The 25,441-nt window shown below is 31.4% G+C and overlaps 1 long non-coding RNA gene across 1 annotated transcript; it reads right to left on the bottom strand.

The window, feature by feature from the left end:
• Positions 1–1,684: 1,684 nt before the first annotated feature.
• LOC133203410 (uncharacterized) lies at positions 1,685–8,281 on the bottom strand. Its single transcript, XR_009723407.1, has 4 exons — positions 8,165–8,281; positions 7,154–7,247; positions 3,263–3,392; positions 1,685–2,020 (listed from the first exon to the last, which is right to left on the bottom strand). It is a non-coding gene; the product is annotated as an uncharacterized LOC133203410 (long non-coding RNA).
• Between the last annotated feature and the right edge of the window lie 17,160 nt (positions 8,282–25,441).

Here is a 25,441-nt window from a genome sequence, read left to right on the forward strand (position 1 = left end):
GGCGTTGTTTTCAGCTTGACATGTTCCATTTAAAAAAAAGAAAGCGTTTTCCACGACTTTTACCATACAACCTTTGTAAATATTTGGAACCCTTAAAATAAAAAAAAGAAAAAAGAAAAAAAAAATAAGTAAAGTAAAAAGAAGCTATTTATCCACCGTTTCAGAATTTCTTCAATAATTCATGGTAATTTAAAAAGGCCTATATTGGTGGATTTTATTCCTATGACGTTAATTTGTGACATTCTTATAAATAATGTTATAGTACTGATTAGGAAAACAATACTAAATTCGAACCACAATAAAAAGAAACTAAAGATATTGCTAAAAAATTAATTGCTTAAGGATATGTGAACCTGAAATAAAAGTAATTGGAAAGTTAAAAAGTAGGTACCGTTGCATAGAGGACAAGTCCCTTGTTTAAATAACAACAATTCTGATATATGTACATGAGTTGGTTTCCATGGCAACAGCCTCTGAACTTGCCCTTGTTTAAAAAGATTAAAGCTATGAAGAAAAGTCTACTGTAATTAATTAAAGATAAAAAAATCTCATAAATTATGATTAGAATTTATTTTTTTGCAGTTATCTTAAAGATTTATGAATGAGCATAATGTAGTAAAGCTTTTTTTATAGGTGTCATATTCAGAGAGCAGACAATTACAGTCTGAATTTCCTCTGTCCTCTTAAAAATTGACTATTTTCCCTTGACCTTGACTTCAAAAAAAGATACAAAATCACATTGGCTATAATTAAAAACTTAATTTCTAAATTCCATTTTAAAGTATTGTTATAGAGCTATGTAACAGAGGAAAAAAATTGGTATGTACATGAGTCAGAAAAAAAGATATGGTAATCTGAATTTTCTCTGACCTCTTTTAAAAAATTACTTCTGATGCATGATTATCTGTAATAAAGGCAATAAAATGGAAACAAAATATAAGAAGAAATAGTTATTTGCAAATATATAAAAGGTCTGTGGACAACTTTAGTGATCTAAGCTTTTTTTTCCGTAGCTATCATATTTATATAGCTCACTATCACAGTCTGAATTTCCTCTGCCCTCTTTAAATTTGACTATATTTCCTTGCCCTTGACTACAAAAAAGGTTATAAAATCACACTGGGTATAATTGAATATTTTATTTTTCAACTTCATTTTAAAGAAGTGATATATAGCTATGTAACAGAGGAAAAAAACTGGTATGTACATGAATCGGAAAAAAAGATATGGTAATCTGAATTTTCTCTAACTTTTTTTAAAAACCGATTCCTAAAGCACATTTATCTGTGTTGATGTATAAAAAATCAAACAAAAAAATTATTTTATTTGATTTTAAATATATTACTATCTTGAAATAAAACTAAAAATCATGCATATGAAGAAAATTATGAATCTGTCTTTAATAATTAAGATAATTATCACCCCGATTTCCTATTTTCCTTTAAACATTTCTTTTTTATACTGAATGATGGCAGAAAAAATGAACAATAAATTCCCATTAAATATCTATACAAGGAACTTTTAACCACTGAATGTACAATGTATTAGAATATGGGACAAAAGGATCTAAATCCTATATAAAAGTAGTGTATTTTCATAATCTAATTCCCCAAAAATTGCAGTCTGAATTTCCTCTGTTTAAACTCACATTAACACTTAAAAGCATTATCTGATACAAATGACATATTTTTGCATAATCTAATTGGAAATAGTATCAAAATGTACAACATATAAAGATAACAATCACCAGTTTAAAATATCCCTGTTAAAAAGTTCGAGCAATAACTGTTAGTTCTGTTTATACAAAATGATTTCTTTAACCTTGAAAAAAATTTCTACACAGTTCTAGTAAAGCTAGCTTCTGTGACATAGTGAATCTTTTTTATCTTTCCTTTCCTTTTCAACTGCAAGCTTTTTTGGGCCACGAACTTTGTTGAAATATTAATAACTGCAGGTGAAGGTCTTTTGAAGTAAACATTTCAGTCTTTGGTGACAGAGGCAAAACAGTGTGATTCTTAGCCTGGAAAATAAAATCCATTTTAGTGTTAAACTTCAAATGATAAGTGGACATGGATATATAGAGGATATCTATATTGTGTGATTTGATATTTGCTTTATCCAATGAGTTGAATGGTGTATATTCGCGAGGCTTGCCAATATATTCCAACTACAACTTAACTGCTAGATCTAACATTTCTTATGAGAGCAATTGTGTGGGTGTGGGTGTGTGTGTGTGTGGGGGGGGGGGGGGGGAGGGGGGGGGGGTAACATCCTTTATCGCTGTAGCCAATACATTGATAAATTTTGACATTTCATTGAAGTGTAATTAGTTTTTTTCTCATTTTTAATGATCATTTTTGCTCATTAGCATTCATTTGATAACACAGAACTTTCACAATTAGAAGTTTCGATAAGTTTACATCTTGAAGCGAGGCCTAGGGATTGTGTCGATACTGGAAGACATGCTATTGATAAAGCACATACCCGAGGATACAGCATAGGTTTATCTTATGGGTATATATATATATATATATATATATATATATATATATATATATATATATATATATATATATATATATATATATATATATATATATATATATATATAGTATACAAGTAAAATTGTAAATACAGTCAAACCTCATTATCTCGAACTAGATGGGACTGAGAAAAAACTTCGAGATATCCGAGCATTCAAGATATAAGGGGTAAAATACTTTAAGGATAAGTAGCTGGGACTTCCAAATCACTTCGACATATCCATGGTATTCAAGATATCAGTGTTCGAGATATCAAAGTTCAACTGTATATAATACCTATTTAAAATTTACTACATTACTATATAACATTTAATAATAATTTGACACCTTTCCAGTTATTTATGAAATATGACTTCTAGTCTAATGAGGCTTCAAAAAGTTATATTTTTAATTCTATTATCATGCTAGCAAGTTAAAGGAGGACCTTTTGATTTTGAGGGCAGATTTTGGAAATAATCTGACCTAGATGTTAATAAAATAAAAAAATTCTTCTCCACTGGGAATATTTTTTTTCTTTTGTCCAATTTATTCCAGTGAAAATAAAATAATAATCTTGCTTTCATAATTTGTCTTTGGTGAGCTGGGAAATAAATATTTTGTCCTTATTGAAGGCCAGAAAATATATTAACCCCCCCCCCCCTCCCATCACCACCACCACCAGAATTGAATGCATAGTGAACCCATTTTTTTTTATTTTAATAAAATTAATTTATTCCTACCTATTCCATTGGTTGCAACACAATAGAAATCTTTTAATGCATCTGGATCCATAGGAACATGCTGCTAAGAGTTGAATAAGGTGAGAGATTTTGACTGCTGACCTACATTGTTCATATGCCTCCTTGATACCTGTACAAATAACAAATCAGTCACAAATATATTCAATTTACAAGTAAATTTTATAGATATTCTTTGAATATGTACAATCAATGTCAATTAGTTATTACCGGTAGTAAGTAAAAAGCTTTAGCATAACAATGAAAAGTAAGTGCCAAGTTCCAAAGCAACTCATGTTACATGTACAGCTTTTATGATTTCAATCAATGTTAGCAAAACAAATTTGGTTGTTATTACTTCCCTTACAAAATTGAGGTCAATTTGTATGTTGAGTAATATGAGGTAACATAAGATATGTTCTATTACTATTTATTCAGTGCCAATATGGGCATAAAGGGAATAAACATAAGAAGGAAAAGGCCTAAAATGTATGTGAAAAAAGGATCCTTTACAGACATACCTATATATTTACATTTCCAAACATTTTTCCTTAAGATTCTTTGCAAATAAGAAGACTGTTCATTTTCTCATGAACTACAGACCCTGAAACGTGCTACTACCCCACACGCTCGCTGCACGAACGGTACACGCTCGCTACACGGTTTGCACGAAACGCTGCACGGTTTACACGAAACGCTTTGCACGAAAGGCTGCACGGTTTACACAAAGGCCTGCACGAAACGCTTTGTACACGTTTCTCACACGCTTTGTACACGATTCTCGCACGCTTTGGCCTCGATCTGGATTTTCTATTCGGAATCTTTCGGACTTTATTTAAAATTATTACGGGTTAATGAAAGATAAGTTAAGAATTGCAATCATTCTGATTAAGTTAAGATTAAACCTCTTTACACCAGTACTATATTAACTGATAAAATACTCAATGTTCAGTTGTAATTAATTAAAAGTTGTCATTGAGTATGTGACCCACCCGGTGAATGCCTATCATCGTCTATGTACAAACCTTTTTCACTAGACTCTAAATTACGCACTGAAAAAAAAATATTTATAATTCATAATCTTTTACAGCATTCAATGTTTTTACAATTATAGATTTATATTAAAAAGTCGTTTTTATTACTGACAAATAAACTCAGTTATTGATTTGAAAAAAAAAAAAAAGATTAAATTGCGTATGATTTCTGTAAACGGATTGATTTTGTTTTCCTTTCTTTTTTTAATTATTGATTTATTCATTTTTTAATTTAGTAAAAAAATACATTTATTTGATTAAATTAGGTTCTGCTTATAATTTGCAAAGGTAATAAGTACACTGCATCAAACAAGAACGGGGGGGGGGGGGTGGTAGATTACCGAGATCTTACTTCTGTACCTGGCTAAATATAACGGACACTTGTTTCAGTAAGTATACCATTGGAAAAAATTATTATAGAAACAAATGCTCGTTCTAAGAAAAAAAGATATCCATATCTCCAGCGGGACCCGATAAATGTAACTCATTAAATGCACTTTATTCAGAATGGTAAATATATCGTTTCATTACGGATTTGAAATTTATCATAAAATTTTATACGGTACCGATGCCGGGGGATAGGTATTGTAATTCTTTAGTTCTCTTTTGATGCATTGTGTTTATCAAATAAAAACAATATATCCACCACCTTGTAAAATCCTTGATTTCAAACCCGTCTAGCCAAAAAAAGAAGAAGAATGTAATCAATAGTCGCGGCTCTTAACAATACATTCAATATACATGTATACATCTCCAATGACCAAAAACTGAAAAATTATGCACTAGGGCTGCGTAACTAATAAAACAACTAATACATTATTATTTAGGATTTATTTCTTTATAATTTTTTATTCACGAATACACTGGAATTAATTCACTGTTTACAGACAATCGGTTAAATTTAAGAAATAAAACCACGCATATTTATTTGTACCCATTAAATACTAATAAAACAATTTAATTCATGGATTATTGTCGGTTGTCATCTTAGCCATGATTGATAAGAGCTAATACATGTAGCAGAACACGTTTTCAGTTCCCGGCACGCGGAGCCCGTGATCGCTGTTGTAAATGACCATGATCACAGTCGTAAGAAGAGTGTTGGAAGTGTAAAGAAGATTCCAATATATTTTTTAAGGGGTGCATCGGGCATCTTTAAAAAGAAAATTATTTATAAAAACGTGTTAGCAAAAACTCAAAGTTTGTGTTTTCATTTGACCCCCCCCCCCCCGGAAATATTTAACCCTATATTTGCCGATGCATGTGAATTATGATTCCTTCATTTGACAATTATTAGTCAACCAATTTTATGCATAAAATGACTATAAATGACTCATCGTTTCAAAATTATTTGTATCACAATCTTGTTATATAAGAAAATTTTGTTCCCCTTTAAAAAGAAAAAAAAAATTGTGTTCCCCGGCCTAGAATTCCCACACTCCACATTTACCACAAAGCACTAAATTTTGTGTTTTATTTTTCACGCCTGTCTTATTTATCTATTATTTTGTATTAAGCACCCATATGTTCTTGTAATCTCTATATACCATAATTGTAAAATGATGATGAAATTCTAATAAATGAATGAAAAGGACAAGACCGGATTCCTGATGAATTTTCTTTAAAAAAAATGTTCAGTATTCCTTCCTTTAAAAAATGCATTGAATCAAATACTTTAACATTGATGTGCATATAATTATTAACCTTTAACACATTTTCTTTCCATCTTTATTTAGATGAAAAAAGGAAGAAAATCAAACAAATATGAAATACATTACCGAGTAATTTAATTTTGTTGTTTCCGTATATTTTTTTTTTTCTTTAATACAACCATTATGATATATCCGAATTATATTAGTAACAAACAAAACAGAATGACATGTTAATCCATCAATAGCCATAATTAAAATAAAATGACTTCCGAATGAATCCTACACGTTTCTCACACGATTCTTGCACGAAAGTCGCACGGTTCTCACACGAAAGTCGCACGTTTCTCACAAGCTTTCGCACGCTCGCTACACGGTTTGCACGAAACGCTTTCGAACTTACACGAAACGCTGCACGGTTTACACGAAACGCTACACGGTTTGCACGAAACGCTACACGGTTTACACGAAACGCTACACGGTTTGCACGAAACGAAAAGCGCACGAAAGTCACACGCTTTTTTGGGGTAGTAGCACGTTTCAGGGTCTGTACCAAGGATGAGCATTAATATCTGCATTGTTACGTCATAATACCGTACTTTATTTCAAAATTAAAGTGCAAACTGTTTTGCTTTAAAAATGACAGTTGAATGGCGTAATTTGTGGTAACTCATCAGAAAATAATGTAAATATAAGAAATGATTTTAATTTTTGAAAATTCATGAGGTACATGAACTAACGCGCTTCATGAAATATGTCCTCATGAATCTTCAAAAATTAAATTAAATTCATTTTTTAAATAAACAAGTACAAGAAGACATATGACACTTGTATATATATATATATATATATATATATATATATATATATATATATATATATATATATATATATATATATATATATATATATATATATATATATATATATATATATATATATATATATTGTGGTAGGTGTATCAACATTATTATGACAATATATATGCATCTTTAAAGCTTAATGCTTAAGAAGAGTATAAAAAAAAACTGGCTAGTTTTAACTTTAATATCTGCTTTTATAATTTCATAGAACAGTTACATCATTTAAAGCAGTATAATTATTCATCTGCTAAAATTTATTTTAGTAGAGATCCAAAGCCATATAGGTCTTGAAGTTAAATTGTTTGCAAATGATTGAATGGCAAAAGGATATTTAATGTTTAATCAGACCTTTGTTTGTCATAATGCCCAGCAATCTTCCATAATCTGTAATCTCACATTGTTTTGGGAATTATCTGTCTCTAAAACATCTTCCTTCCTTTATCTGAAATTAATTTAATAATAAAAAGTGCTAATTATAATTTATTAAAATTTTCATACAATTCCAAAATTCTAAAAGAATTATGCAGCATATAAGCATCCATAACCAACAACAAAGACTAATGAATGAATGTGTAAAGTCACCACAGTGTTCAAGCTCACTCAAGAAAAGGAGTCCTGTTCTTTTGAAATATGAATAAAATTGGTCGATTTGTTGTCTTAAAAAAAAATTATGAACACTTTTTGATCAAGTCTTTTTTCCCCACATTACTTCATTTCTTAGGCTAAGTACATAACCCATCATTTTTTAATAAGCCATATCTTGTATTGCACAGACATACATCATGCTGAATTGTTTTTCATTAAGTTTGTCACTTGGCTAGTGAAGTGTAATTTGATAGTTTGACTCTAGTAAACAAAAAGTAATTACAATGTTTATCTTAGAAATGTCACTTCAGACTATATTATAATTCCATATTCATAAATGAAGGAAAATTTTGACCCCACTAAGAATTAAAAGACTTTAAAGCAACCCCAAGAGGTAAATATTTTATGCAACTGTATATTTTCAAGTCTGAAAAACACAGGTACAAAATATTTGGCACCAAATATTATACTCAGAGGTCACTGATGTCATGCTTGATGTTTATTTTTCCCATCTTTTTGAATTTATGAGCGAGATATCTATATATATGTAACTGTATAGGAAAATTTGGCAGATTTTCTGCAATTTTAAATTAAAGCTTAAATTAAAAAGTTTAAACTGATGTGAATGATGTAAATCCCGGTTAGTAAGAAAATGAATGTCGATGGTGCTATAATGATATTAATTACAACCAAAGAATAAGTATATAAGGTGTGAAGTTATCATTCTGTTTCAGTGTTTGGTGCATGTTTATTCTGCTGTTTATTTTTACTAACCTGAAAGCATGTAGTGCATCGTGATACTGTATTCAGAGGTGACATCGCTTGGGAAGTTGTTGCACGAAACCTAACAGCATCAATCTCTATATTTCTTGCCTAAATATAACCCTTTACTGGAATATACACTGTGTTTTCCGTGCAAATGTATCGTTGCGTCCCTCTCTACCGACATGGTGTCGCAAAACGGCAAGGGTATGTCGTAAATGTTCCGAGGTCGGAAGAACAAGCAAAAAGCAAAAATTTATGAAAAACATGCAATTTTAATTTAATTTGACTTTATTTCACAAGGAATTCGGTGTTTGCGATCCTTTAGAATAGTTTAATAGCAAAACCAAACGCTCTACGTATGATCACGACATTGACCTGATCTTCAGCAGTTCGAGTTGCGCGGTAGGTTCAAAATCGTCAGGTTCACATATCCTTAATGCTTAACCTACAAATCTTAGAGTATTATCTGAGAATGTTGCATCTGTTCTTATGATTGACTAGGCCGAATTTGATGCTTCGTAGCTCTTGTTCTTTTAAAGCATTTTCTATATGTAAAAATATATAATTTAAGGCAATGTGATTCAGTTAGAATACAAAAAAAAATAATCTATTGCTTATCGCGTATCCCCACTTGGAACCTCTCTCCTATATGAAAAGCATTGTTACTTTCGTTTTAAATCTTTTTTTTTTTTTTTTTTTTTTTTTTTTTTTTTTTTTTTTTTGTACACGTGCTTTACAAGAACAAAAAAAAGTGCATTTACTACAAAAGAACTTCAGACTATGGTAGTGAATCAAAATATTCATAATTTTGTACTGATATATCAAGAAATTTTAAAAAGGTATTAAATTTAATTTCCCTTCAGTTCACCCAAAATGCATAACAGATAGCAGAGGGAATCCCATAGCACTCAGGTAATGCAAAGCAACAGTGGATCTCTTATTTGATGTATTTATAACATCAACCTATTTGCCATCTAGAATGTTTAAGTTTTTTTTTATTTCAAGAAGTTCATCATAATGTGAAACAATAATGTTAAATATGTAATTTTTAAGAAATAACTATCCATTTCCTCCACTCTTTATTTTGTGCAGGCGTGAGGAAGGGAAAGGAGGAAGTTTTTGGATTTTTTTTTTAAATACAGATAACATTGATAAGGATTTAGAATGAAAAATGAGTTTAACACGTTTATATTAAGATGAAAATTAATTCAATCAAGTTTAAAAAAGAAGAGATTTCTGTACGGTAAGCACAATTTTAGTTTTGGTACTTTCCTGGGAAAATATTATTATAACTGTAGGTGCTAGTTATGGTGGTATAGTTCTACCACCACTTTTAAAATTGACTTGTCAGATCACTATACCGACTTGTCAGAAAATTTATGTCAATTGTCAGATATTATGTTGGTCCTTTGGATGAGACCGTATAGAACGAGGTCCCCTGTCTCAGTAGGTGCTGGCACGAAAAAGATCCCTCACTGCTCAATGACCCTGAGTGCCGAGCATAGGTATAAATTCCCTGACATATCTGACAAGCTGACATAAGAATCTAAAAAGTCGACAAAAAGATCTGAAAAGTCGACACAATTATCTGACAAGTATTGCAGAAATATTCCATCATAACTAGTAAATACGCGGTTGCCACTAGGTTTTGAAGAATGAGTTTGACATGCTTCTTGTCATGAGTTACACGAACCGCATAGTAGACACCGCTTGCTACATTTTAATTTATTACAGTGTAATCAGTGTAAATATAATTTGTTTGAGCAATGATAAATGAGACATTACTGAGTCCAGGTGCTATACTATGCAGCTATAATTCTTTATCTAAAGTATTTATATCAGCCATAGAGAAGTGAATAATAAAAAGTTTCCTGTCAACGAAGCTCACACGTCCCCGTACTTAATCACGTTAATACATAGTTTTTCATAGTTTTTCTTGTGTGATGCTCTGTCAATGCTGAATTTCAAAATTTTATTGTTGATAATAGAGAGGAAGAAGAAAGTTTTCATGACCAGTGTATTTATTAAGTTTTTTTAACTTTAATTTAAGCATATGGCATAAGATAATTTCGAGTGAGCCGGATAATTGGAGACGACCCGGAATAGACTACTAAATATTTACACCAATTGGCACATCTGTAATGTTGTCATTAGATATAGATGTTAGTTGTTCTAATGTTTCATCACATTTACCTTAAATCTCTAGTTTTAAGATTTTTTTTTTGATCAAATGATTTAATGAAATGCAAGTGGTTCTTTCTCATATCTTAGCCATGGACACTCGATCCAATCCCCCCCCCCCCTTCAGTGAAGTGGTATGAAGATTCCGCATCAAGTAGAATATAATTTGAATCCTTTTTACCTAATGATAAAAAAAGGATGCTTTAGGATCTACGAAGTAGACTAAAGCAAACTACTTCAACCACTGCTTTGTCTGAAATACCCCCTTTCAATGCCCCCTTTAAAAACCGCAATAATGCATCAATCGGGGCGGATTGTACACAACAGATATAAAACAGTAGTTGATCTAGAGAGTACGGAAGCGTAAATGTCTCTACACTTGTTGTGATATAACTTGTTTATTGTCTTACATTTGAATTGTCTTATCAACATATAAAGTGTTGTAACTCCTTATTTTTGGACATATTTAAAAATTGTATATAGATGTTTTACATAATTTTATACTTTTATTTTATTGATATTTTTTGTTGTAAGTATTATCGACTTGAAAAAATACTGATTTTAAGATATTGATCAAAGCGAGATATTTAATGATATCAATTTAGTAATGTCGATATTTAAAAATAAATATATAGTTATATCGATATAAATATATGAACATTTCCGAGATGGAAGTGAGAAAATATTGTTATTGAATTATCTTCGAGGGAGCGGGAATTCCAATTAATCTTCACTTCACTCGGGATTCAGTGAAAGCTCCTGTACCATATATATGCTACCGTATACGCAGATTTAAAAAAATGTTTTGAAAAGGGGGGTAAAGAGACATCAGCAGTTAGATCATAGGCATAGTCCTAGGGGCTACTGTCCCCATAACCACTTTTGAAGAGAGGGAGAGGCAAGAGTACCTGTATCTTGTGCCCCTCTTCCAGCTTTTTAAACCTGGGTATAGTATAGATCCGCTAATATATCCAGAAAATGAAAAAGAAAACTCGCATTTTGATAATTAAATCTGTTTTTCCTTGTCATATGTTTTTATGGCTGACTTCCTCCCTTTCTCCCTTTTGCGACTTAGCTTCTGCACTGTAAAAAATGTGCTTAGGAAATAAATACTTCTATTACGTGTTTAGATCTAAACGTGTTTGATATTGTGTTTAACAACAAAACACTTATGTCTAAATGTATTTAAAATCTATACGCGTTTAGATATTGAACATGTTTTTTGTTTTAAATTCGATCAAGTGCAGAGTTATCTTCCCGGAAATGATACATATTTGAACGTTAATAAGCGCGGTTGTCGAAACAAAGAAAATCACAACAAAACAGTAAACGATGTTTTCAAGAAAGCTGATGAGAACTTGAGTGCCAACCACCGCAGAAATAGTGAAAAACATGTGAAAGGCTCATTGTTATTGCTGTAGGGTATGTATACTTTTGTTTTTATATTAAATAAACCTGATGAGCAAAGTAAATAACATTGCACTTTATACCAAGGATGTTTTCGGTGTTATATCATGTATTCAATAATGAGAGTAAATATTGAATCTATAGTTGCAATAATATTTATTTAAACATTTTTATTATATGCTTAGTAATTAATGTAAAACTTCAGCATGTTCAGTGGGAAGCACATACTTTTACTTAAATGCAACGTACGTCCTTTCTTACAGGTTAACTTAATTGGATAGCCGAGAGAAAGAACAAAATTCATTTCTGATAATGGATGCGAGTTATACTGCCGCAGAAAATACCTTTAAGATTATCCAGATACTCTGCTGCTTTGTTTACATCACGACGGATTTGAAATAGTGATCCGTATTGCATCACACTGCAAGAAGCACACCATAGCTGGAGTCTTTTACATGTATATTTACTTTGTATTGTGCTGCTGGTACAAAATGCAGACAATTCATCACAATTCAACAACTTGAATGTTGCTGGTACAAAATGCAGACAATTCATCACAATTCAACAACTTGGATGTTACTAACTCTTTAGATGCCAGTTAGTTTTTTATGTCAAAACTTCTAAAAGACTTTGTAACAAACAATGGAAACCATTCACAAGTAAAAGGAATTCCACCGAACAATGATTCCGTGACTGTGTGAGAACACTTTACTGTGTGTTAGGCCTCTTTTTATCATTTTAATATGATGTTTAGAAGTAAATAAAACTTAAAACGGACACACCTGTTAACGTTATATGTTTGGTTTTCTTGCAGATCCTTGTTTAAAACATTGATGTGTTTAGCTTCTAAACGCGAATCTAAGTGTTTAGAATTGTGTTTAACCTCTAAAAATGTATGTATTTAGGTTTAAAACACTTTCCATTACGCGTATTGAAATTCAACGTGTTTAAAATTTAAACGCATAAAAAAAAGTGTGACAAGAATGTGCTTAGAAATGTGTCTATCATCTAAACACATTTTTTACAGTGTGCAGATTGGCTGCAATGAAGCACAAATTATTTTACATTATTCTACGTAACGAGAAGTTACATCTGATGTGCTGATAGTTAAATTTCATCTAGTATATACATGTATATTCTATCATGATTCACTGGTTATATTTTTTGATTTGGGGGGGGGGGGGTTAAAGATTGTGGAGGTTCACGTCTATGTGGCAGATCCTATGTTTACCACAGAGTGATTAAACATCAAATACATTTGTTTACAGAGTTCATAGCCAGTGTCAGTTTTATAATATTGTTACTTTCTACCTTCCCTTCATCCACGAATAGGACTAATAGTAATTAGTAGTAATTGTATTTATGAATGGAACATTGAATGTGGTGGGGTGGGGGTAGCTGGCATGAATTATTTTACACAGCACATGTCACAGTAATATTTATTATGCATAATTTGCGAGCACATAATTTTTATTTCAAAGATTAATAAGAAAAAATATTGAATTATTACTGGACTTACATATATTAATTATTACTATCTTCTCTATTTTCGAGACATACAAACGGATCAATACTATACTCAAGTCCCTATGACTTTGATCTAACTGATGATGTCTCTCCATCACCCTTTTTCGAAACATTTTTGAATCTGTGTCAGCCTATAATTGTATACTATAGCAAATACATAGTACAGGAGCTTTCACTGAATCCCGAGTGATTTGAAGATTAACTGGAATTCCCGCCCCCGCCAAATTAATTCAATAACAATATTTTCTCACTTCTTTCTCGGAAATATTCATAAATTTATATCTATATAACTATATGCTTATTTTTACATATGGACATTAATTTATTGATATGATTTAATATACCTCGATTTGGTCAATATCTTAAAAATCAATATTTTTTTAAAGTCGATATTACTTATAACAATAAAATCAATTAGAAAAATAAGGTGCCTGAAATTATGTAAAACATATATATACAATTCAAATTATTTGCATAAATAAGGAGTTATATCATATTATATGTTGAAAAGACAATGAAATGTAAGACAATATACAAGTTATAACACAACAAGTGTAGAGACCTTCAAGCTTCCGTAATAGAGAGTTACTGAGGTTGCAATAAAATCACATACTATAAGGCATCAACCCCTATATGATTAATATATGAGATTCATAGAGGCATATTTCTTCCATCACTTGTCAGATGTGAAATATTTTTGTCGGATCTACACTACAGAAGCGTTAAGATCTCTACACTTGTTGTGTTATATAACTTGCATATTGTCTTATATTTTAGTTTCTTATCAACATATAAAGTGTAATAACTCTTTATTTAGACACATATTTTGAATTTTATTTAGATGTTTTTACATAATTTAACGCACCCTCTTTTATTTAATTGATTTTATTGCTGTAAGTATTATCGATTTAAAATTATTGATTTTATGATAATGATCAAAACAAGATAATTAATCATATCACTATAGTAATGTCGATGTACAAAAATAAATATACATGCTGTTTGTGTGACATACTTAAAAAAGCGGGCTTTATATTCTAGAGGCTTTGGCGCCGACAACGATGCGCTAATTCATTAATACCGCTAAATAATTATATATAAATACAATATATGGTGCGTTAGTGCGTAACGCTATTTTATGAATACGCCAACAACTCAATACTCTAATATACATGTATGTAAACATACAGTTATCATCTGAGAAGTCGACAAAAAAAATCTGACAACTAAACATAATCAACTTTAAGTAAACATAATTTTGTAGCAAGTCGTAAAAATTATCTGACAAGTCAACATCTAACAATTCAAATGTAGATAATTCAGTCGACTTTTCAGAAAATTAAGTCAACTCAGATAATTTTGCTGACTTGTCAGAAAATATGTTGATTTTCAGAATATTATGTCGCCTTTGCAGATACATGTAATAATGTTGACTTGTCAGATGTTACATTTAGTGATGACAAGTAAATGTCAGATATATAGTTGTATTCAGACGCTTCATAACAAGAAAGGAGTTCCTAGTCAAGACAGGTCGACATTATATAAAGGGTACCATAACGCTACAAGTCTGCAGTTAAAAAGTCCTTTATCGTCTAAAGCATCATTATTTCTGCACTCGCAAGCATTTTGCGTGTGTCGTTTGCTGTTTTCAAGTAAGCTACATCGGACGCAAGCTTAGATTGACGCAAAGTTTATTCGGCTTCTTTCAAACGCACAACTGACGTTTTGAGAATTCTATGGAGAACCGTACACGCATGATTTGCACACATGTAACATTACCACTGTGTTAGCCGTTGTCAAGTGTGTTACTGACGCTGAAGGCAACAAAACGAATTGTTAAATTCGTCGAAACCAATCAGATTTTAGTTTTTAACATGAGCGTTAAATACAAACAATTTACAATTAAGTGATGGCGGGAAAATGCCAGGTTGTAGGAAGAAATAGTGCACAGGGAGTGGGTGAGCTGGGGGACGAAAAATTTGAATGATGGTCATAAGAATCATAACATTGCATACTAAAGAGTGTTTTGTCGTTTTTTGTTTTTGTTTTTTTTTTTTTGTGGGGGGGGGGGGGGGGGGCATTGATATAATTCAAATATACAGAATTTATTAAGATTTTCAATTTGAAATTCTTATGCTCCCCTCGTATCACATGAATCAGAAATATAATCATAATTAGCCTTTTTTTTTTTTTTTTATAAAATCTGTGTTGTAGGATAACTTCAAAAGATGTTACATGATCCAAAGAAGTGAACACATTTTCATGGCAGACAAGAGGTCACAAGAAAATCAACAATCTGGGGAAATCGTGAGTATTTTGTATTTTTAGAAGTCTTTTTTTCATGGAATAACGCATGCCATGTTATTAATAAATTGTAATGCAGTGTAAGTGTATCATAAGTGAAATGAAAGAAGGAAGATAAACTTGAATACAACATGGATATGTTAATATTTTGATAAAAAAAAAATCCAATTCCACGTAATGACAATTTTTTTTATTAATATTTAAGAGGTGTTAGATCAAGTGATAATGCCTAGGGCAATGATAAAATTATGCTAACGTCTATATTATTTGCACGGAGTCAATATGAATGTATGATTTAGAAATTAATTATGTTTATTTTCTTAGGTTTAGCGTCTGCAAGTGTCAAAGAAAAAAAAACGGATCATGCAAAGCAAACTTTGTTTTTTTTTTTTTCAATAGCACTTTTTAACTTTAGCGTTTTGTATATAATTTACATAGGAGTAAGATTTCTATAGGTGAATGGTTCTGGAAGAAGAATCCGAGCATGTGCCGTTCATACTCTGTGGAAGACGGTTTTGACAGGATTCAAGTGTGATGATTTTTAAATCCACATATTTGTATTTGTAGAATTGGAGAATGATTTGTCTTAAAATATGGGTTTTTGAGTTATTTTATTTATTTTTATTTCTTACCTGGCTTTGGTATTATCTATTAGAAACATTATTTGGAGAATTAATTAATCAAAGAGTAGTGAGAGTACTGAATGAATCAAATTATGATCTTATTTGCATTACACACCATAAACAACTAACATTTTAACAGCAGATCGCCAAAAAGAGATTGAGGTCAAGCTATGGTGACTTGCAGACCAGGCATTTACAAAATAGTCATGATTCATCAACATCTACAGGTAAATTCTTTGATTCACTTGTTGGGAATAAGATTGACGATGATTACAATGACAATGATGATATTGACTCTAATGAAGAGGATGAATGAGAAAACGATGATAAATATCTTAGCATAAAAGTTTTGTTCAAATTACTATACATGTAAGAATAAACTTGAATATCTACACATATTTTTCCTTGTGGAGTTAAAATACATATTCACTTTTATTCTAGAAAATGACAAGAAAAAAATCTAATTAAATTCAGATTACAAGAGCCGGATTCTGTAATGTAGGTTTTGTGTCAGCAAATACTCAGACTTCTCGCATTTATTTCAGTTAAACAAAATGTAGGATGTTTCTACATGTTCCTGAGACGTGTATGTGTTTTAATCATCAATAGTCGTGAACGTGATGTATAAGGATGTAATATCACTTTGTTTGTCTGTCTGTACATATGATTGAAAATATATCCATGATGACATTGTTTTCTTTTTGTGACAGGAAAACTCAAACAGATTTCGACGTAACATTTTTTTTTAGAAAAAATAATTTACTGTTAGAGAAAGACCTTTCAGAGCTATTTTCTGATTGTGTCATTTTTCTTATAGTTTATGAAATCCATTCAAGTTTTCAAAATGTACGGTAGCAAAAAATTTGGCATCCAAAGGGAATCTGATTCTATTTATGTTCATTAACTTGCATCTCTGAAAAAATAACGACTTCATTTTACTTTCAAAAATTAAATACTTAGCTTTCCTTACTCTTTCATTCACTATGACACGAATCCTGCATTGGACCAAAACGTTTGTCACTTTATACGTACTTAAAATAAATGAATGCTTTAGTCAGGCAAGTATTTTGAAAAACTATTACTTGTATAGTCACGCATTGTAATTAGACTAACTTCTCAAAGTGTGCAAGTATTTTATTCTCTCGAAACGGAAATAGACCCTTTCCCTTTAGCATAAAATTTATTTGTTCATTAGTGTTTCGAGGAAATCTAACTCGCATTCATAAATAAGTCTATTTGTAATTTGAATTTGGCAATTTATTGTTCTGTACATAAATTCTGTGCCGGTGCGTTGGACACAAATTTGATATTTGAATACTCGTTCCGATCACTTGCTTGAATAAGATTACTTTTTTGTATATTGTCTAGGGAAAAAAAATGGTGGAATGCTCTACCTTAAGTGCTGCACATTAATTTCTGTACTTTCTTCGGATTGTTGACTGTTGTTAAAAAATATATTTTCAGGATTAATATTTCAATGAAGTGCAAGAATCTTAAACTGTATCATGTTAATATCAAAGATATGAGACTGCTAATTATAATTTAATTATGTTTTTTTTTTCAGATGTATATTCCAAAGACCCATTATCCGACTTAACGGAGGATCAGCGTGTAGTTCTCTACACGTTGTTACTGCATGGGTATGTCGCTGATTTTAATTCCATGGATGGCAAAGTCTTTATGGGAAGCATTGATGTCAGGAAAACAGTTGTGGAGCTTGAAAACAGAGGACTTTTGCAAAGTGACAAAGACAGTAAAAAAGTGTATATCTCAAGTAAAAAACGATATCAGATAATGCGATCTTACAGAAATAACTGCCTTCTAAGTGACATAGACAAAGACTTCTTTATACAGGTGGCCTCAGGAAACACCATATATCTGTATGTAGAAGTGTATATTCTTAACCAAGACAATTCGAGAAGAGAAGACACTAGTCCGATATCATTAATGAGACTTATGATACAACACAAAACAGAGGCAATATCAAGCGTTCTTTACGCTATCGAAAATAATATAGGTAAGCAGAATCCTACTCACTAAAATTTTGGCCACTGTTGTTCGTAATTAACTGATTTAGAGCATCAATATCTATAATAATGACGTTTTATAATCCTTGCCATTATGCAAAGAATATAATTTCCTATAAATCATGTGGAGCAAAAAAAAAAAAAGAACTCATTTTACTAAAAAAAAATCTTAATGAAGAAAATGAAAGGGGGAAAATAATGATCAGGTTTCATTGTCATAAATCCAGTAAAAATACGAATTATGAACAAAGCAAAAACACGGATCCTGGGAAACATCAGCTTACGGAAAGTATAAAGAACAGTTGTATTAGGGTCAGATATTCGACAAATAGTAAATTCGATCTACATTAATTTAATGGTATCATGTGAGCAATTTTTGTCTTGAATGCGTATTTCTCTTACAATATACCAAAGCGGGAACGAACCCCACGCACACAACTAGGGCTGGAACGATATATCGATAATATCGATTCAATGTGAGGATGATACGCATATCGATACGTATGAGGAAATATCGTCAAAAAAATTATGACATGTTTTTCTTTGCTTACTTAACATTTTGGGTTAAACCTATAAAATAAATATGCTAAATATAAATATGAAATACATAATAAATTAATAGTTAATACCACTTGTGTAAAATGATTTTGTTTTACAACAGATATGTACAACTTCTTTGAATAAATTATTCTTAATTGTGACGAAATGTTTCGTTCATTTCAATATAAAAAAACCCCATTTTATAACCAATTCAACATATCGTGATACATATCGTAACGTGGCTCAAATTTCGTGATACGTATCGATATAGAAAATGTTGTATCGTCCCAACACTAACAACTTCAAACATTTCCAGGGTTTAAATACTTCGAATCCATAATAATCTCCACCCTCTTGAATAAAGCAAACGCAGTGTTTGTTAGATTCCATGCCATTGAGACCCCCTTCCCCCTGTCAACCATGCATGGAATTTCTTGAAGAATGGCGGAGTGCTCAAATACTTGATAGGAAAGAACGATGAGTAATTCAAGTTAAAATGACATTTGGTGGCGAATCAAATTCATTGTAACACATAGCAGAGCTTGGAAAGCACAGGTTGATCAAAGTATATAAAAACTATAATTAAAAAGACCTGAACAAATCCTAGAACTCTTTTAAAAATATATGAAAATAATGTAAAAGATGAATGACTGATATTAAAGATGACATTTATATTGATAAGAAGAAAATTTATATCTGATGATGAACGTAATTTCAAAGGAAGGTGATAGGGCTCAAACATACGGGCTCAAAAAATAAGAACACCTTTAAATAATGACAATAATAATACATGTAATAATAAATATTATTATTTATCCCATGTTTACCCCTTTATTCCATGGATATGACTCATTGGATAATTTTTTCATATTTCACAGTTAAGTGCGGTGTGACGTCACAATGGTTTTTGCGTTAGAGTGATGAAGTAAAATGAAGTGGAGTCCTGTATAAAACAGTGTAAAACATTCGTTGTGAAGTATTAAACATGGGATAAAAAGAATCTCCCATGATTTGTAGTTGGATATGACTTTTATCCAACTCGTTGTGTGTTTTTAAAAACACACACACAACTCGTTGGATAAAAATCATATCCAACTACAAATCATGGGAGATCCTATATATAGCTAATAAATAGTTCATAATAAAAAAAAACTACTAAAAGTCTAGAGAATTTAAGCGTTTAATATCTTGGCGTTTTATTGAATGCTGAGTTTGTATAACGTATATAAGCATTCCAAAACATTCCGAATAGGAGCGTTCAATATCGAACGCCCCGTTGTAAACAAAAATATGTCGTCTGGTCAACCTTGCAAAGTCTAATTTATGATAGATGGTGGCAGCTAGGTAAGATGTGTTTATTTTCTCCTAAATTCAAATTATTAATTAATAATTTAACGTATTAGCCTCAGTAAAACCTCAATAAGCAAATCATAACGCTTGGTAGGAACATTGGATTGATGTGATATTGAACACTAACAGGACGTACAGTAATTTATATTAAATACCCAGTGGCGGATATAAGCCCCCCCCCCCCCCCCCCTAAAATTGTCAAAGTTAGCGTAAATAATAGTTTCGTCGAGAAAATGTAAAAATGTCTACTCGGTAGACCTCATTTTTACCCAACAAAATCTCTAGAATTCAGGAGCTTCAAGGCGGCCCCCAGACCCTCTGCCTACTTTTGGCGCCCCCTCTAACTCCAATTCCTGGATCCGCGCCTGATACCAATACTAAAAATTCTTAATAATTTGAGTTATTTAATTGAAATAATTGATATAAATCAATGGGAGATGTTTTAGCTATATAATGAAGGAGTTACTGAACTTATATTGGTGAATGTTGGCACTCGTCGGCTGAACAGATGCACTCGCAATCTCGTGCATTTGTACAGCCAACTCTTGCTAATATTCACCAATATAAGTTCAATAACCCTATAATATATAACCTTTAATAAATCGCGAATATTTGTACTAACTGGTAAATAGGTTTTTCTCCATCATAATTCTCAAAGCATAACACAAATCTAAATAATTGTTTAGAATTTTTCTTTAACTCAAGTTAACACTGGTTGTGACGCAATGCATATATGCAATCATTGATGTTGTTACATTGTAGATTGTCAATAAATCGATTTTGTAAAATTCAAATCCTTTCCCAATTATATCATATTTAAATTATATCTATATTGAAAGAAACATTTAAAAGCTGGGAAAAACCATAATCTGTGCGTTCATATTAGTTTTATTTAAGACGCAGGTATGTTAAGGCAGTACCCAGATCATACGTCGGCGAATTTAGACTTTTTTCGTAAAATGTAACATTGATAAATCATAAAAGCCATGGATTAAACATTTACTATTATTATCCATTGTATAGACGTCATTGAGTCTTAGGCTAAAAGAAGCACTCCACTACGACGCCATCACGTGACGTCTATAAATAGAAAAAATGCCTTAATGAAAAAGTGAGAAGTTCAACACTACCCCGGGGATAATTCATTTCTTTTTGTGAAAATAATTATGGGTCATGAAAAGTGCTGCTAGAATCCTACTCTCCCGACACAGAAAAAAATTATTCCAAAGTTTCGCATGAAACCTTACCAAAATTAGTACATTTTGTACAAACGATCAAGGAATTGTCATCAATTCATATTAATCACAAGATTCTAGCAGCACTTTCCAAGTACTATAGAATACAAGCTTTCGATACAAACAAAAATTATGTCTCAAAGTATGCGGCGTAGTGTTGAACTTTTGCAACTTTGTTGTTTTAGAACGACAGAGGAAAGGCTGATCGGGATTTCAAATCACTGCATGTGTTCATTATAAGAAAACATGATAAGAATATATCAGCGTACTTGATTCTTAATCTTTAATTCTTTATGAATCACACATAACATTCATGGTATATGCTTTAAAACTCCTATTTCATATCTTTGTTTAGATGAATTCTCGTCACGTTTAATTTTCACTCGGCAAATATTTGATCAATAGTTATGACGTCATGGGTTTGGTATTTAACCCCCGTGATAAATACTTAGCTATTTATACCAACCAAAAACGACAAGATTTGTTTTATATTATGTTTTTGAATGATTCAATTCATTTCTTGGACCTGAAATTAAACTTTTTAAAAATATAAATATTTTAAAAGAAATCATTACTTCTAAACTTCACGCCATACAGCTTACTATGACGTCATATTATAGAGGCAAGTAGGATATCTCTGGGTGTAGCCTCAACATATGCATACCCGTGGAGTTACATGTAGGTAACTCAGGGTTATGAAATGTTTATGTTTCTCATTAATTTCTCCTTACATATCATTGTTTGATCTTTGCATAATAATTTCAATTGTATATCCATTTCTAAAGAGTGCATATGTACAGTGATTTATGTGCAATTTTCTATTTTAATATACCAACGCTTAATGCTTTGTAGAAATACTTCCCCCCGCCTGTGGAAAGGAAGGTATCTCACAGAAGCTTGAAAATTTTGTACAGGCATGGAACCGGCAAAAAAAGATACTGGACCCTATTGGATGGGCAGATAATTGTTCCAAAGAGAGGATAAAAAGTATTTACAATGCGGGCTTGTTATGTTCATTGGTTGATAAAGGTATGAAGTTATTTTTGTATTCTTCTGACACTTGAATTAAAAAAAAAACACTTCAGCACATTCATTATATTGTCAACATCAATATGAAAAATAAAAAAAAAATATTTCTCAGTTTGAGACTTTAATCTTCGAACCCCTAGTATGCAGCTACATGACTCTAAACATGACCCTTAACTTAGTAAAAAAACCGGCCTATTCCCTGATGCCACGATCTTTTCCACTGGCGGATTTAAGGGGGGGGGGGGGCGTGGGGGGCGCACGCCCCCCCCCCTAAAATTTTCAAAGTATGACATGACTAATATTAATAATGCCATACTTTGGTTTTATAATTAATGGTCAATTAAAAAATGGTAATTTTAGTTAATGACTAAATATCGGTTTCTTAAAAATCAAATCTGAAAATCTTGCATTCCCGAAGCTATAAATATTATCTCATAATTATTCAAACCGGAAAACGTCTCCCGATTTCGTTTGAAGGGTAGACTGCACTTGTCAATTTCCTATCATGATGCAAGAAAAAATACTGCAATATTTAAAGGCTGGTCGAAGGTAAATAAATGAATTTAAAATCAGACGGTCTACGTTACAAACCCGTCCACTGATTGATGTATTTATTTATCAAATGGTGTAATTTACTTACATAGATACAGGGTGTTTAATAATATATGTTACATTTTGAATCCTCAACTTCACAATCACAAGAAAAAGATATAGACAAGTGCTTTTATCAACTTGATGCATGTATCTATAAGATTCATTATGAACGATTACCAACTAAAATATTACACATTGGACGAAATCTCAAATATTAATGAAAATAAGTGAAATTTCTAAATTACGTCATTTTTGTTACGTTGAATTTCACAACATCACAACATAACATGTTCTTAATGATCTCCACTATTTCAACTACAAATGAAAGTTGCTTCTCGAAATTTGTATAACCTTATCACACTTTTTTGCTAAGACACTCCTCATTTGAAGGTTTATGTTTCCTTTGAGCTCATTCAGTATCTGCGGTCTAGGATTGTAGACCCTGTTCCTAAAGAACCCCTACAGAAAAGGGCCCAAAGATTGAGATTGGCTAATGCAGAGGTCAAATTCTTATTTCCTTGGGGTATTGCAGTTTGTGCGCTGATAACTTCATATCATATTTCAAAGTTCAATATATGCTGGAAATGCTGATATTGCCAGCATCAATTTCTGAAAATATCTATCTGACACTTTTCTCAGGAGTTTGCAAATCTATCTAAGTTCTCCACTTCACCATTTAAATCTTCGGTTATTGAAGTCCTCAGTCTTTCTGGACTATCGTGTCATTTATAGCATATTGCCCATGTCCCTGTCCTTTAAGTACCTTGTTACTAGCCTTCTGATAAGCATCCTAAAAAGCTTCCATCCTTTTGGAATATTTTCTTCATCAACTTTTGAATGAATATTGGCAACATGTATTGAAAAAAAAACAGCTTTACAATTCTGCAATATGTTGATAAGTTAAGTCCATTTCGAAAAATATTCAAATTATGACATTGGCGTTCATGTCAAAATTAATCATTGTTATACCATGATTTCCTTGACTTTTTCACATGGAATAAAAAATGCATGATTTGATGTTTAAAATGATATATAGTTTGTTATAGAATTATGATAGGTAAGAAAAACAATTAGATTTTAAAATGTAACATATATTATGAAACACCCTGTACAAGACTTTTTTCATTACACACATCTCATAATCTTTCCATATAAATGGAATTTAACGTCAGGATATAGGTTAGGATGGTGTAACTTCGACCACCTGGTTAATTTCGACCGTTCATAAATACCTTAAAATAATTTGTTTATAACCCATTATAGTGTACACACATCTATTTTATGCAGAAAGAAAATGCATTTCTCATATACAAATCAATGTCGATAATAAAAGTCGAAATTTATTTCTTCATTGGAAAATTACATGCAAGAAGAAACTTTATCGCCCGAAAAATTACAGACGAGTATTTTTAAACCATTGCGGGGAATTATCAGTTTAATATCTTATATATATAGAAAGACACAGTGGATATTCCTGGCGTGAAATTTATCAACTATGTTTAATTTTGCAAATTAAATTCACACCTTTTTAATTTATAGTATTTAGTTTTTACAAATATAATGCAAATCAGCTGAACAGAAATCGGCCGAAGTTACCCATGCATGAATAGGGCGTCAGCGGGTAACTCAGTTTGACCAATGAAAAAGACGCAATGCTATTTGTTACCAGAAAAAAATCATGACCATCGTCTGTATAAAAAAATTATTAGGATAAGTATTATGTACAAGAAACTAGTTCTGTAACAGTGAAAAAAATCATCTGTTCTGTTTACATGCGGTTTAGATGCCTGCGCATATATATACATTTGTAGCATGCCTTGACAAATCAGTAAATCAGTCTCTAGGCACCTGGTGCACTTAATGTCTTCAAATTAGGTACATTTTGAAAATTACTTCTTTTTTTTTTCTTTTTTTTTTTGTCAGCATTTTTTCACAATCTTTTATGTTTTACAACAGAATAATTTAAATTAATATATATATATATTTTTAAATTAGAGGTCATCTTCGCTAGCCAAGGGTTTCTGATACACTACTCTCCTCATAAACTTATGAGGAGAGTAGCGTATCAGAAACCCTTGGCTAGCGAAGATGATTAGAGGTTTATATTTGCACATCGATCGAAAATACCCCGTGTGCGGTCGAAGTTACCCAACACGCATATCTTGTAAATCGAACACATTTATTTTATATCAGGACGAATAATACATATAATACAATGTAATCTGAACAATAAAAGGTATTCCGATAGAAAAAGGATCCACTAAAAGTTAAGCGTAATACATGTAATAGGCAGTGACATACTTGAACAAATCTTAATATAAAAAAAAATAATAATCGATCGAAATTACACCACGGTACTTTGAAAAACATTCTGATTTCTGTGACTTCTTGTACGTCTAGGTAAAACGCTATTTTTAAAATCTGATCTTGTTTGTTCGTTGTTTTTTGGTTTGTGTGTGTGTGTGTGTG

This window comes from Saccostrea echinata, unplaced genomic scaffold, assembly GCF_033153115.1.
Source record: "Saccostrea echinata isolate AGI-Se365-2 ecotype Australia unplaced genomic scaffold, CSIRO_AGI_Sech_v1 ptg000050l, whole genome shotgun sequence".
NCBI classification, from domain to species: Eukaryota; Metazoa; Mollusca; class Bivalvia; order Ostreida; family Ostreidae; genus Saccostrea; species Saccostrea echinata.